Here is a 10,673-nt window from a genome sequence, read left to right as displayed (position 1 = left end):
ATAGGAGGTCACCGTTCGATTCTCGGTCAGCGCACATGCCCAGGTTGTGGGCTCGATCCCCAGTGTGGGGTGTGCAGGAGGCAGCCAATCAATGATTCTCTCTCTTCATTGATGTTTCCATCTCTCTCTCCCTCTCCCTTCCTCTCTGAAATCAATAAAAAATATTTTAAGCCCTGACCGGTTTGGCTCAGTGGATAGAGCGTCAGCCTGCGAACTGAAGGGTCCCTGGTTCGATTCTGGCCAAGGGCATGTACCTTGGTTGCGGGCACATCCCCAGTCGGGGGTATGCAAGAGGCAGCTGATTGATGTTTCTCTCTCATCGATGTTTCTAACTTTCTATCCCTCTCCCTTCCTCTCTGTAAAAAATCAATAAAATATATTAAAAAAATATTTTAAAAAGAAATAAACAATGCCACTTAATTATATGAAATCTCAGGAATCAAAAACTTAAAACAGCATTTACTTGGAGGTACCACTTGCTTTTAGTTTTAACTCCCTGAATTACTGGGTTAGTAATTTTCTATGTTAAATGGGGAAATGTGAATAGATTATTCATTACCTATTGCAACAAAGCTCTAAACAAAACTATTTTAAGTCCAACTCCTTCAAGAGTAATTAAATTACCTAGATTTATTCTGAGGATTAAATTATGTAAATATCTAGCATGCTCACTAAACAATCATTTTTACTTTCCTAGATGTAATATCTGTGGAATGGGCAAAAAAATAAAATCTCTTCCTTCTAAAACTTCCTTAAAAACCATGTAAGCAAAATTAAAAGAACTCTAGCAATAACCTTTACTTTAATGAAAACTGAATTTAAAAAATTTTGTGTTGTTCTCCAGCTCATACAAATGGAATTCGAACAGTAATTGAGTTACTGAGTTAGAATCCTGGCTTCATTCACTAGCTGTGACATTGTTTATGTTTCCTTGATTGTAAAATAGAAATCATAGTGTCTAAATCAAGGTTGTGGTGGAAAGTAAATGATATACTACATGGAATGTGTATAAAATGCTTAGCACAATGCCTGGGACAAATAGGGTAATTGTTCCTCGATTTTCAGTACAGATATTGAAAAGCACAAGCATAATGAAAATGTGCTATATTTACATGATTTTTTATAGGTTTGCTGATGAATACTGTGGTGCATATTTAACCTGAAATTTTTCCCATACATGGTACATTTATTTATTTCTTTATTGTTAATCCTCACTTGAGGATATTTTTTCCATTGATTTTTAAAATGTTTTTTATTGATTTCAGAGAGGAAGGGATAGAGAGAGAGAGATAGAAACATCAATGATGAGAGAGGATCATTGATCGGCTGCTTCCTGCACCCACCCCCACTGGGGATTGAGCCCACAACCCAGGCATGTGCCCTTGACCCTTGACCAGAATCGAACCTGGGACCCTTCAGTCCTCAGGCTGATGCTCTATCCACTGAGCCAAACCAGCTAGGGCTCCATTGATTTTTAGAGAGTGTAAAGGAGGGTAAGGGGAGGGAGAGAAAGAAACCTCTATGTGAAAGAGTAACATCGATGTGAGAGAAACACATTGATTGGTTGCCTCCGGAACACACCCCAACCTGGCCAGGGATGGAACCTGCAACCCAGGCACGTGCCCATTACTGGGAATCAAACCCAGGACCCTTCAGTTCAGTGGGTTGACTCTCTAACCACTGAGTGACGCTGGCCAGGGGCCATATGTAATACATTTAAAAGGTTCCTCTCCTGTGTAGCTCTTGTGGTGGCTTGCAAGCTCTGAGTCCAGAATAAAACCTTTTGCACATGTTTTGCATTTATTTATTTTATTAATTGTAGAGAGAGGAAGGGAGAGGAAGAGAGAGGTAGAAACATCAATGATGAGAGAGTATCGTCCATTGGATGCCTCCTACTGGAGATCTAGCCTGCAACTAGGGCATGTGTTCTGACCAGAAATTCAACCGTGACCTCCTGGTTCATAGGTGAAGCTCAACCACTGAGCCACACCGGCAGGCCACCTGAAGGTTCTGTTTGTGTTTATTCAACAGGTGTGTAATGAAGCCTAGAAATCTGTAATTTGGGCAGCATTTCAGAAAGACACTTTGAGGTACTCTGTTATAGCCACTCCAATGTGCCCTGCTCCCAGGTGGTGCTTCTGAAAGCAAGAATTTGGTAAGCTGTTTCTCCTAGGAGCAGACATCTAGGTGAAAGGGCTATTTGGAAATAAGTCCACCACACCACCACCACCTCTATTACTCAGGGCGTACCTTCTCTAAAAGATTGGGAGATTTAAGTTTATAAAAAAAATAAAAAATAAACGATTGGGAGAAGGGACTTGTTCTCACCTGGGGCCCGGTTGTCGGAGTGTGGACACCATCTCCAGTGTGGGAGTGTCTTTTTCAAGACGCCACAGGGACTTTGGGTCAGAACTGGGAGGGGTGAGAATTAGTCCTTAGAGGTCCAATTTCTCTGCAAAGCTCCTTTTCACACCCAAGGGCTTACTCCTGGCTGGCTGGGCCCCACTTACTGCTCTGGGACTAATGATTTTGGAAAACCTCCCGCTACCCAGGCAGAAACAGCAGAATGTGACCCATCAAGATCCGAGACCACGAGTCCCAACCACTGTGTCTCCCACGCTCCCATTCTCCCCAACTTCCCCAGGAGCATTCCCCAAAGCCGCTCCCATTCTCCCCAACTTCCCCAGGAGCATTCCCCAAAGCCGCCGGAAGTGCCCAAGCCCTGCATTTAGGCAACTCTGCCTTGTGATTGGCCACTGTGACCGTGGAGGGGCCAGTTTTTTGTTGTTGTTTTTTTAAATCCTTACCCTTGGATATTTTTCCATTGATTTTTAGAGAGGATGGAAGAGAGAGAGGGAAAGACAGAGAGAAATATCGATGTGAGAGAAACACTTTGATTGGTTGCCTCCTGCTCGAGCCCCGACCAGGGCGAGGGGAGCCTGAAACCGAGGTACGTGCCCTTGACCAGAATCGAAACGGGACCCTTTGGTCCATAAGCCGAAGCTCTATCCACTGAGCAAAACCAGCCAGGGCAGAGGGGCCAGTTTTCTCTTTTTTTTAAAAAATCCTAGGACAGAGAGGAATGGAGGAAGTGGGGGACGAGAGGGGGAGAGAGAGGCAGAGAGAGGCGGGGGGAGAAAAATGGATGTGAGAAACATTTATCGGTACCTCCCCTACATGTCCAGACCCGGAATGGAACCTGCCTGCCTTTTGGTGTATGGGAGGATGCTCCAAACAAATGAACAACTCGGCCAATCAGTGCCAGGCCAGTTTCCCAGTGTTGACCAGTAACGCCAGACCGATGGCTCACCGGGCATGCTGGGAGGTGTAGTTTTGTTTTTTTGGTTTTCCAAGCAAATATTTCCGGTTCCGCTGCCTGGGTCTCCCCGGTGAGCTCCGTGCAGGCGCCCTGAAATGGAGCTAACTTAGGGTGACTCCCCAGGTTGTAATGTTTCAGGGAAGGAAGCAAGCAAGAAGACAGACTCTGGAACCCGAAAGATTATCCGTACTGAAAGTTGGGTCCAGCCGGCAGTGCCCTGTGGGCCCAAAACTTGGGTCCTGCCGGCCTGAGGTGAAAGAGTAGCCCGGAGTGCGGGTCCTAGACTTGGCCTGAGCTGGCCTCTGTGTCTTGGGCTGTGGGTATGTGGAGTGTAACGAGGTGGAGTGTATCGGGGTGGAACGTAAGGGGCGGGTGTGTCTTCCTGTGGACAAAGTTTATTCAGATCGGCTTAGGCCTGGTTGCTAGTCTCTGACCCAGTGTAATCTAGGGCAGCGATTATCAGCCTTTTTCATCTCATGGCACACATAAACTAATTACTAAAATTCTGGCACACACGAAATATATTTTTTGCTGATCTGATAATAAAAAGGGTATAGCCCTAACCTGTTGGGCTCGGTGGTTAGAGCGTCGCCTGCGGACTGAAGGGTCCCAGGTTCCATTCCGGTCAGGGGCATGTACCTTGGTTGCAGGCACATCCCCAGTGGGGAGTGTTCAGAAGGCAGCTGAACGAGGCTTCTCTCTCATCGATGTTTCTAACTCTCTGTCCCTTTCCCTTCCTCTCTGTAAAAAATCAATAAAATATATTTTTAAAAAACAAATAAATAAAAAGAGTATAATTTTGATTCATTCACACTGGACGGCTATTGTTGCATTGGCTGTTGTCATTTTTTTATTTGACAGTCTAAGGGAAAAGAGGTCAATGCCCCTGACTAAATAGTCAGGTGTTGCATGTGTTAATCCTTGCTCACACCAGTGTGCCTCTTGCAGCACACCTGTTGAAAATCGCTGATCTAGGGAAATTGTGCCCCAAGACTCAGCAGAACTGAGATCAGGTTTAGAGCCTGAAGCAGGGAGTAGAGCTGGCCATTTGCTTCTCCAAACTTATGCCTAATGATACCTCACATTGAAACAGCCCCACCACTACATGTTTTCCACATTAATGACACGGGTGCTGTGGTGTAGGGATTTGGAATTTTAAAATTGAGTTCCTTCCCCAACCTCTGCCACTAGTTGCTTAGATCTTAGCCAATATATAACTTTGCTCTCCTCAGCTGCAGAGGGCTGGTCAATGCGCTGACTGTCCCCCAGGGCTTGCCATGAAAGGGTTTGTTCATGATCTGTTTGTGAGACCCTGGAAAAATGTTTTTAAGGTCTTCCTGGAAAGGCTGCTTTTGGAAACTTAGCTGTCCTCCTGGGTGTGTCAGGGAAATTATGATCCAAGAGAAGGCATCATGCCTTTAAATGATGAACCAGTTCATTTGTTCCTTGGCTTTCATTCTAAATGGTGTTGCTGGGGAAAGAAGCTTCGTTCTGCATGCTATAATGACCTGGTTGGGGTGGGTGTCTTTCATCATCTGTAAATGGGACAGCAATACCTACCTTTCAGGGCCATTAGGAAAGTAAGTGAGGACACTCAGGAAGTACTGTAACACAATGAGTAGCATGTAACAGACACTTCGTAAATACGCATTCACTCATTCCATTGTCCTGTGTAAGTACCTCTGTTGAAATCCTTATCAAACCATCTTGTAATCACATCTTCTCAAAGGTAGAGAATGTAGCTCAGTCACCATTTACACCCACAGCTCCTGGTACAGTGCCCACTGTCTGTTCTGGAAGAAGGAAGAAAAGAATCCAGTATCCAAGCATGGCCCGCATCTCCCCCCTACTCGCTTTTTATTTATGAAAATGTCATACTGCTTGTCTGTGTAAATAAGATCTCTGAGAGGATACCAGACACTGGTAGCAGTGGTTGGAGAATTCTGGTATTCAGAGTCAGAGGGAGGGAAACTTACTTTCCATATACCCTTTTGTTCTGCTTTTTAAAAAGTTACCATGGGCATGCATACTTCTAAAAAAATGTTTATGTCAGAAAATTCCCCCAAATTAAATCAAAATCAAAAATATCATGTTGGACACATCTGTAGAAATCATATAGAGAAGAAATATAAATGGCTAATGAAAATAAGAAAAAGTGATCAAACTTACTAAGAAATACACATTAAAATAGTGAGATCTTTTTCACCTAGTTTGCAGAGAAGGAACGATACCTTACCTCTTGGTAAGGATGTGTGAGACAGGAGCCTTCTCACGTGAAAAATTTTAACCAACATTCCAGGAATTTTCCTTAAGGAAATAATTGAGCCGTGTGCAGGGGTCTGTACGAGATTGCTCGTTGCAATGCCATTTCTACCTGAATGTCTTTGTATTTGCTGAGAAACCTGATCACCAGCCCCTGCTATCCCCTCTCCCCAACCCCAGTCCATCTGAGGGAGTGTAGTGAGTAGGGCCCTAGGCAGTGCGATCACCCTAGTTGGTATAAGAGAGCAGTACCCAACTTTGTTCCTCTATAGGCCAGGTGAAAACCTGGGAACCAGAGGGGAGAGGTGAAAATTAAAATGCCTTAATTTCTGAAAAGATCTTGGCCTTAGATGTTTGTGGAACTGCAGAGAAAGTTGATTCTTATATGTATAGTACATATTACTTTCATAATTAGCGGAGTAATTAAGCCAGGGCTTGGGAAGGACTGAGCCTGCGCATGTAGATGGTAGCTTGTTGCACTCCCTGGCCCAGAGGAACCTGATTACCTTCCTATCTCTGAGGCTGGGGGAGGGTTCTACAGCTGAGGAGGCAGGAATTGAGGGATTTTTTTCCAAGTGCTCCATAAAGGACGGTCTTTACTTGGCAGCTTGGAATGTGGCTAGACTAGAGGAGAAGAGACTGCTGGCTTTGTGTGCCTCTAGGTATCTCTCTGCTCGACCCATGGCCAGAGGATTAAAAGAGCCATGAGTAAGCAAGAGAAAAATAATAATAAACCTGTAGAGATCTTGGAGCCAGAGGGAGGGGGAGCAGGCAGAACTCTCAGAATAGGCAGTTCTGCTGAAACAGTACTTCTGGAGGAGACAGATCACAGCTCTACTTCCAACCCAAGGACTGGAGATTTGATTGTAGCAAAACTTTTTGAACTGAAAAGCATGTTTTGTTTGTTTTTTTAAATTTAATTCAGTAGATACATTAAAGGAGAGGATGGTTATCACAAAGCCAGCAGTCTTTAGATCAAGTGGAAGAAATATCTCAAAACACACTACAAAGCCTGGCCAGCATGGCTCAGTGGTTAAGTGTCGACCTATGAACCAGGAGGTCACTGTTCGATTGGGTGGGTAGTGGGGCATGCCTGGTTGCAGGCTCGGTCCTGGTAGCGGGTGTGCAGGAGGCTGCTGATTCTCATCATCGATATTTCTGTCTGTCTCTCCCTTTCCATTCCTCTCTGAAATCAGTTTTTTAAATTTATTTTTTTAATTTTTTATCTTTATTGTTCAGATTATTACAGTTGTTCCTCTTTTTTCCCCCCATAGCTCCCCTCCACCCGGTTCCCACCCCACCCTATGCCCTTACTGCCCGCCCCCCCCGTCCTCAACCATAGGTGTAGGATTTTTTTCCAGGCTCTTCCCGCACACCCCGCACCCCTTCCCCCCCGAGAGATGTCCGTCCACTCCGAAATAAGTCTTTAAAACACTAAAAAAAGGATAAAATGAAAAAAGAAATAACATTAAAAAGATTGAATAACAAGCCACGAGGGGAAATAGTTGGTGGGCCAGTCAAAAATGAGTTTAGTTCTGCTTAGACCTTTCCTGAGCCAACCCCTTTGACCAAGAAATATCCCTCCCACATGCTGAGTTATCTGAGCCAATCACCAAGCCAAGGGGCAATGGCTGACCTTAATGGGTTAGAAGATTAAGACCATTTTGAGGGTGGAGTCAATACCACCCATACAATGGGAGAAGCTGGACTGTTTTTTTTAGGACAACCATCTTGAATATCCCTGCAGTGACATATGGTACCTAACTGAAACAATTGTGCTGAGAATAAATGAGATCCTGTGCCTGGCACATAGTAAGCCCTGGGAAAAGAGCTATTATTATTTTCTCATTTGTGTTTAAAAAGAGTGTTTTTAAAGTTTGAACGGATATGTCTGCCCTTTTCAATTTTGAAAGTTTATCTGAAACTCATTTTAAGGTCAGCTGTACATTGAACTCTAGAAACAGTAGAATGTTATTACTCTATCATCAACTAGGGCATGCTTCTCACACTTTAATATGCATATAAATCACTTAGGCATCTGTTAAATGCAAATTATGACACGGTCAATCTGGGTGAGGCCTGAGGTTCTGCATTTTTAACAAGCTCCCAAGTGATGATGATGATGCTGGACTACAGACCATATTTTGAGTAGCAAGAACCTACGTAGGGTTTTGCCTCTCTTGTATGATTGAAGGGGCTTACCACTGCATCCATGTTCCATGGGGAAAGGGGCGATAGAGGATCCATGTTCCATGGGGAAAGAGGAGATAGAGGAGAAGGAAAGCAAGCAAATTCCTTCTTTTAAACCCTATCTTTTTATTGAAATGTTTTTCAAATAGGATTATTTGAAAGAATAATGCAGTAAACAACTATGTACCCTTCACCTAGTTTCACTAATTGTTAACATTTAAGCAATTTCCTTTTGAGGACATGACACAGAAGAGAACCACTGATTGGCTGCCTCTTGCACTCCCCCTACCGGGGATCGAGCCCACAACCCGGGCATGTGCCCCCAACCAGAATTGAACCCGGGACCCCTCAGTCCTCAGGATAATGCTCTATCCATTGAGCCACACCAGCCAGGGCCATCCCTTTCACTCTTGTCCATTGGTAAAAACTTTGGCACATAGCTTCACTTTTGCCCCAAGGGAGGCCAAGAAACATACTAGTAAACCTAGCTTGACAGCTATTTGCCTGCTATAGGGAGTAAGATTCTATTACTACAAGAAGATATAGTAAAGCAGTTATTTTTTAAAAAAAGAAGAGGAGGAAAAGGAAGAGGAGGAGTCGGACAATGGACACCAGGGGACAATTAGCAATCCTGACACACTAATTTGTCAAATCTTGTAACCAGTTGTTCTCTTCAAAGTGGATTCTGGAAGGACTGGATCTCAATTTATAGTCCACGGCATGGCTCAGTGGTTGTGCATCAACTTATGAACCAGGAAGTCTCCAGGTCACATGCTCCCGGTTTCAGGCTTGATCCCCAGTGGGGTGTGGGGGGTGGGGGTGGGGTACTGGAGGCAACCAAATGATGATTGTCTCTCATCATCGATGTTTCTCTCTCCTTCTCCCTTCCTCTTGGAAATCAATAAAAATATTTTTTAAAAGTTTGCAGCCCATCTCTAGTAAGTTTGTAGGGCTTCAAAGTCTGCATTTTACACACCCACCTCACTCTTAAGTGCCCTACTGTCCATTCATATTATATGGATTTTCTAATTCCTCTTAATTTTTTTGCAACAAGGTGTTCTGGGCCTAAACACAGTTTACTATAGCATTTTTGCTTACAGTAATGAAACAGGAATTTTAGGGGTAAGATAGGACAGGTTAGGGAATATAGGAAATTTTGGAAATTAAGGGGACCGTGGAGGAAAGCACAGGGCTGCAGAGCAGCAGAAGGTATATTTCCATAGAATTGGGGAGCTGGAAAGCTGCAACAGATACATTTCCATAGAATGAGGGAGCTGGAAACAGCAAAAGGTCTATATTTACAAAATTAAGAGAAGGAAGCCCTTCATCCAGAAGGAGAGGAAGAAAGCCCGAAGGGAATAGAAAAACAATAAGGAAAGAAGCGGGGAGAACTTCACATGTCCCATGTGAGGTTCAACCTTCCAGCCCAGGAGTTACTATAGTAACCAGTCTAGGGGAAGAGTGACCAATCAGAAGGGATATCAAGGTACCAGGATCTGTAGCCTTTATAAGCCATAGGGAAAAGGAACTCAGTGGGATCCTTTCCCCCTCCCCACGTGGGAGTCCGTTCTGTGGGACTCTTTCCCTCTCCCCATGTGGGAGTCTGTACTTGTCCTTCAATAAATCTCCACCTTTGCTATACCACTTTCTGTCCGTGGATTCATTCTTCAATTCTGGCGGACAAAGAATCCGGGTTCCAGTCCAAAAATTCGGTATCAGTATCATGTTTGCAGTTTAAACCTAAAAGTCTGCAGAGTTGTAAATAGTATTAATTTTCATTTTGTCCAAGTGATTTTTCAGCCTTTAAAAAAAAAGGAACTTAACAGAAACACTACAAAAAGTAAATATAAATACAGGTTACTTTACATAAATCGGTATTACACCAGCAACTACACATATGTAGACAGTAGGTGATCTATTCCTTGTTGTTTTATATCACTTTGACCTACTGATACCAATTACCTTTAAAACTTCTAATCTCTGTGCCATGTGGTTCAGAGCATCTCCACCTATGAACCAGAAGGTCACAGCTGGATTTGGGGTGAGGGCACATGCCTGGATTTTGCCTGGGGTTCTGCTCTATTCCCAGCAGGGGGCGTGCAGGAGGCTGCCAATCCATGACTCTCATTGATGTTTCTATCTCTCCCTCTCTGAAATCAATAAAAATATATAAAAAAATTTCTTTAGGTACCATTTCCTTGTCAAAATGTTAAAAGAATGTACTTTTAACACTTCTAACATAGTGTTATTTAGACTTTTAATCTGTGATGATGTTTATTCTCCGGAATATGATTTAAATCCTTCAAGGGGATAAACCAAGATGGCGGCATAGGTAAACACCTGAAATTGCTGCCTCGAACAACCACTTCAAAAATACAACTAAAAGACAAAACGGACATCATCCAGAACCACAGGAAGGCTGGCTGAGTGGAAATTCTACAACTAGAAGGAAAGAGAAAAGCACACTGAGACTCGGAGGAGGTACGGAAGTAAAGTGCAGAGGTACGGAGGTGCACACAGAAAGGACTGGTAACTGAGGACGCAATTGTCTTTTTCAATCGGGAGGGAGACACACGCTCCCAACTGCTCTGAACTCCAGTTTCAGGCGAGTCTCTGGGGACCCAGACTCATACAGGGAGAAACTGGACTGTCTGGCATCGGTCAGAACTCGAGGGTGGCTTTCTCTCAGAGGTGCTTGCAGTGATTACCGCGGGACACTGAGACACGGGGCCTCTTAGGGCAGGACTGAGGATCAGCCATAGCTGTTTGCTCCGCCCTGTTGATTCCCTGAGACCCCGCCCCACCCAAGCTGTGCGCAGAGGCTTTTGCATATGAAAGGGCCTGGCCCTTTGCACCTCTAAAATTACCTAACAAACTGCAGCTGGGTCAGAGAGACCCAGAA

This window comes from Myotis lucifugus, unplaced genomic scaffold (genome assembly GCF_000147115.1).
Source record: "Myotis lucifugus unplaced genomic scaffold, Myoluc2.0 scaffold_72, whole genome shotgun sequence".
Lineage (NCBI taxonomy): Eukaryota > Metazoa > Chordata > Mammalia > Chiroptera > Vespertilionidae > Myotis > Myotis lucifugus.
This window is presented reverse-complemented; position numbering follows the sequence as displayed.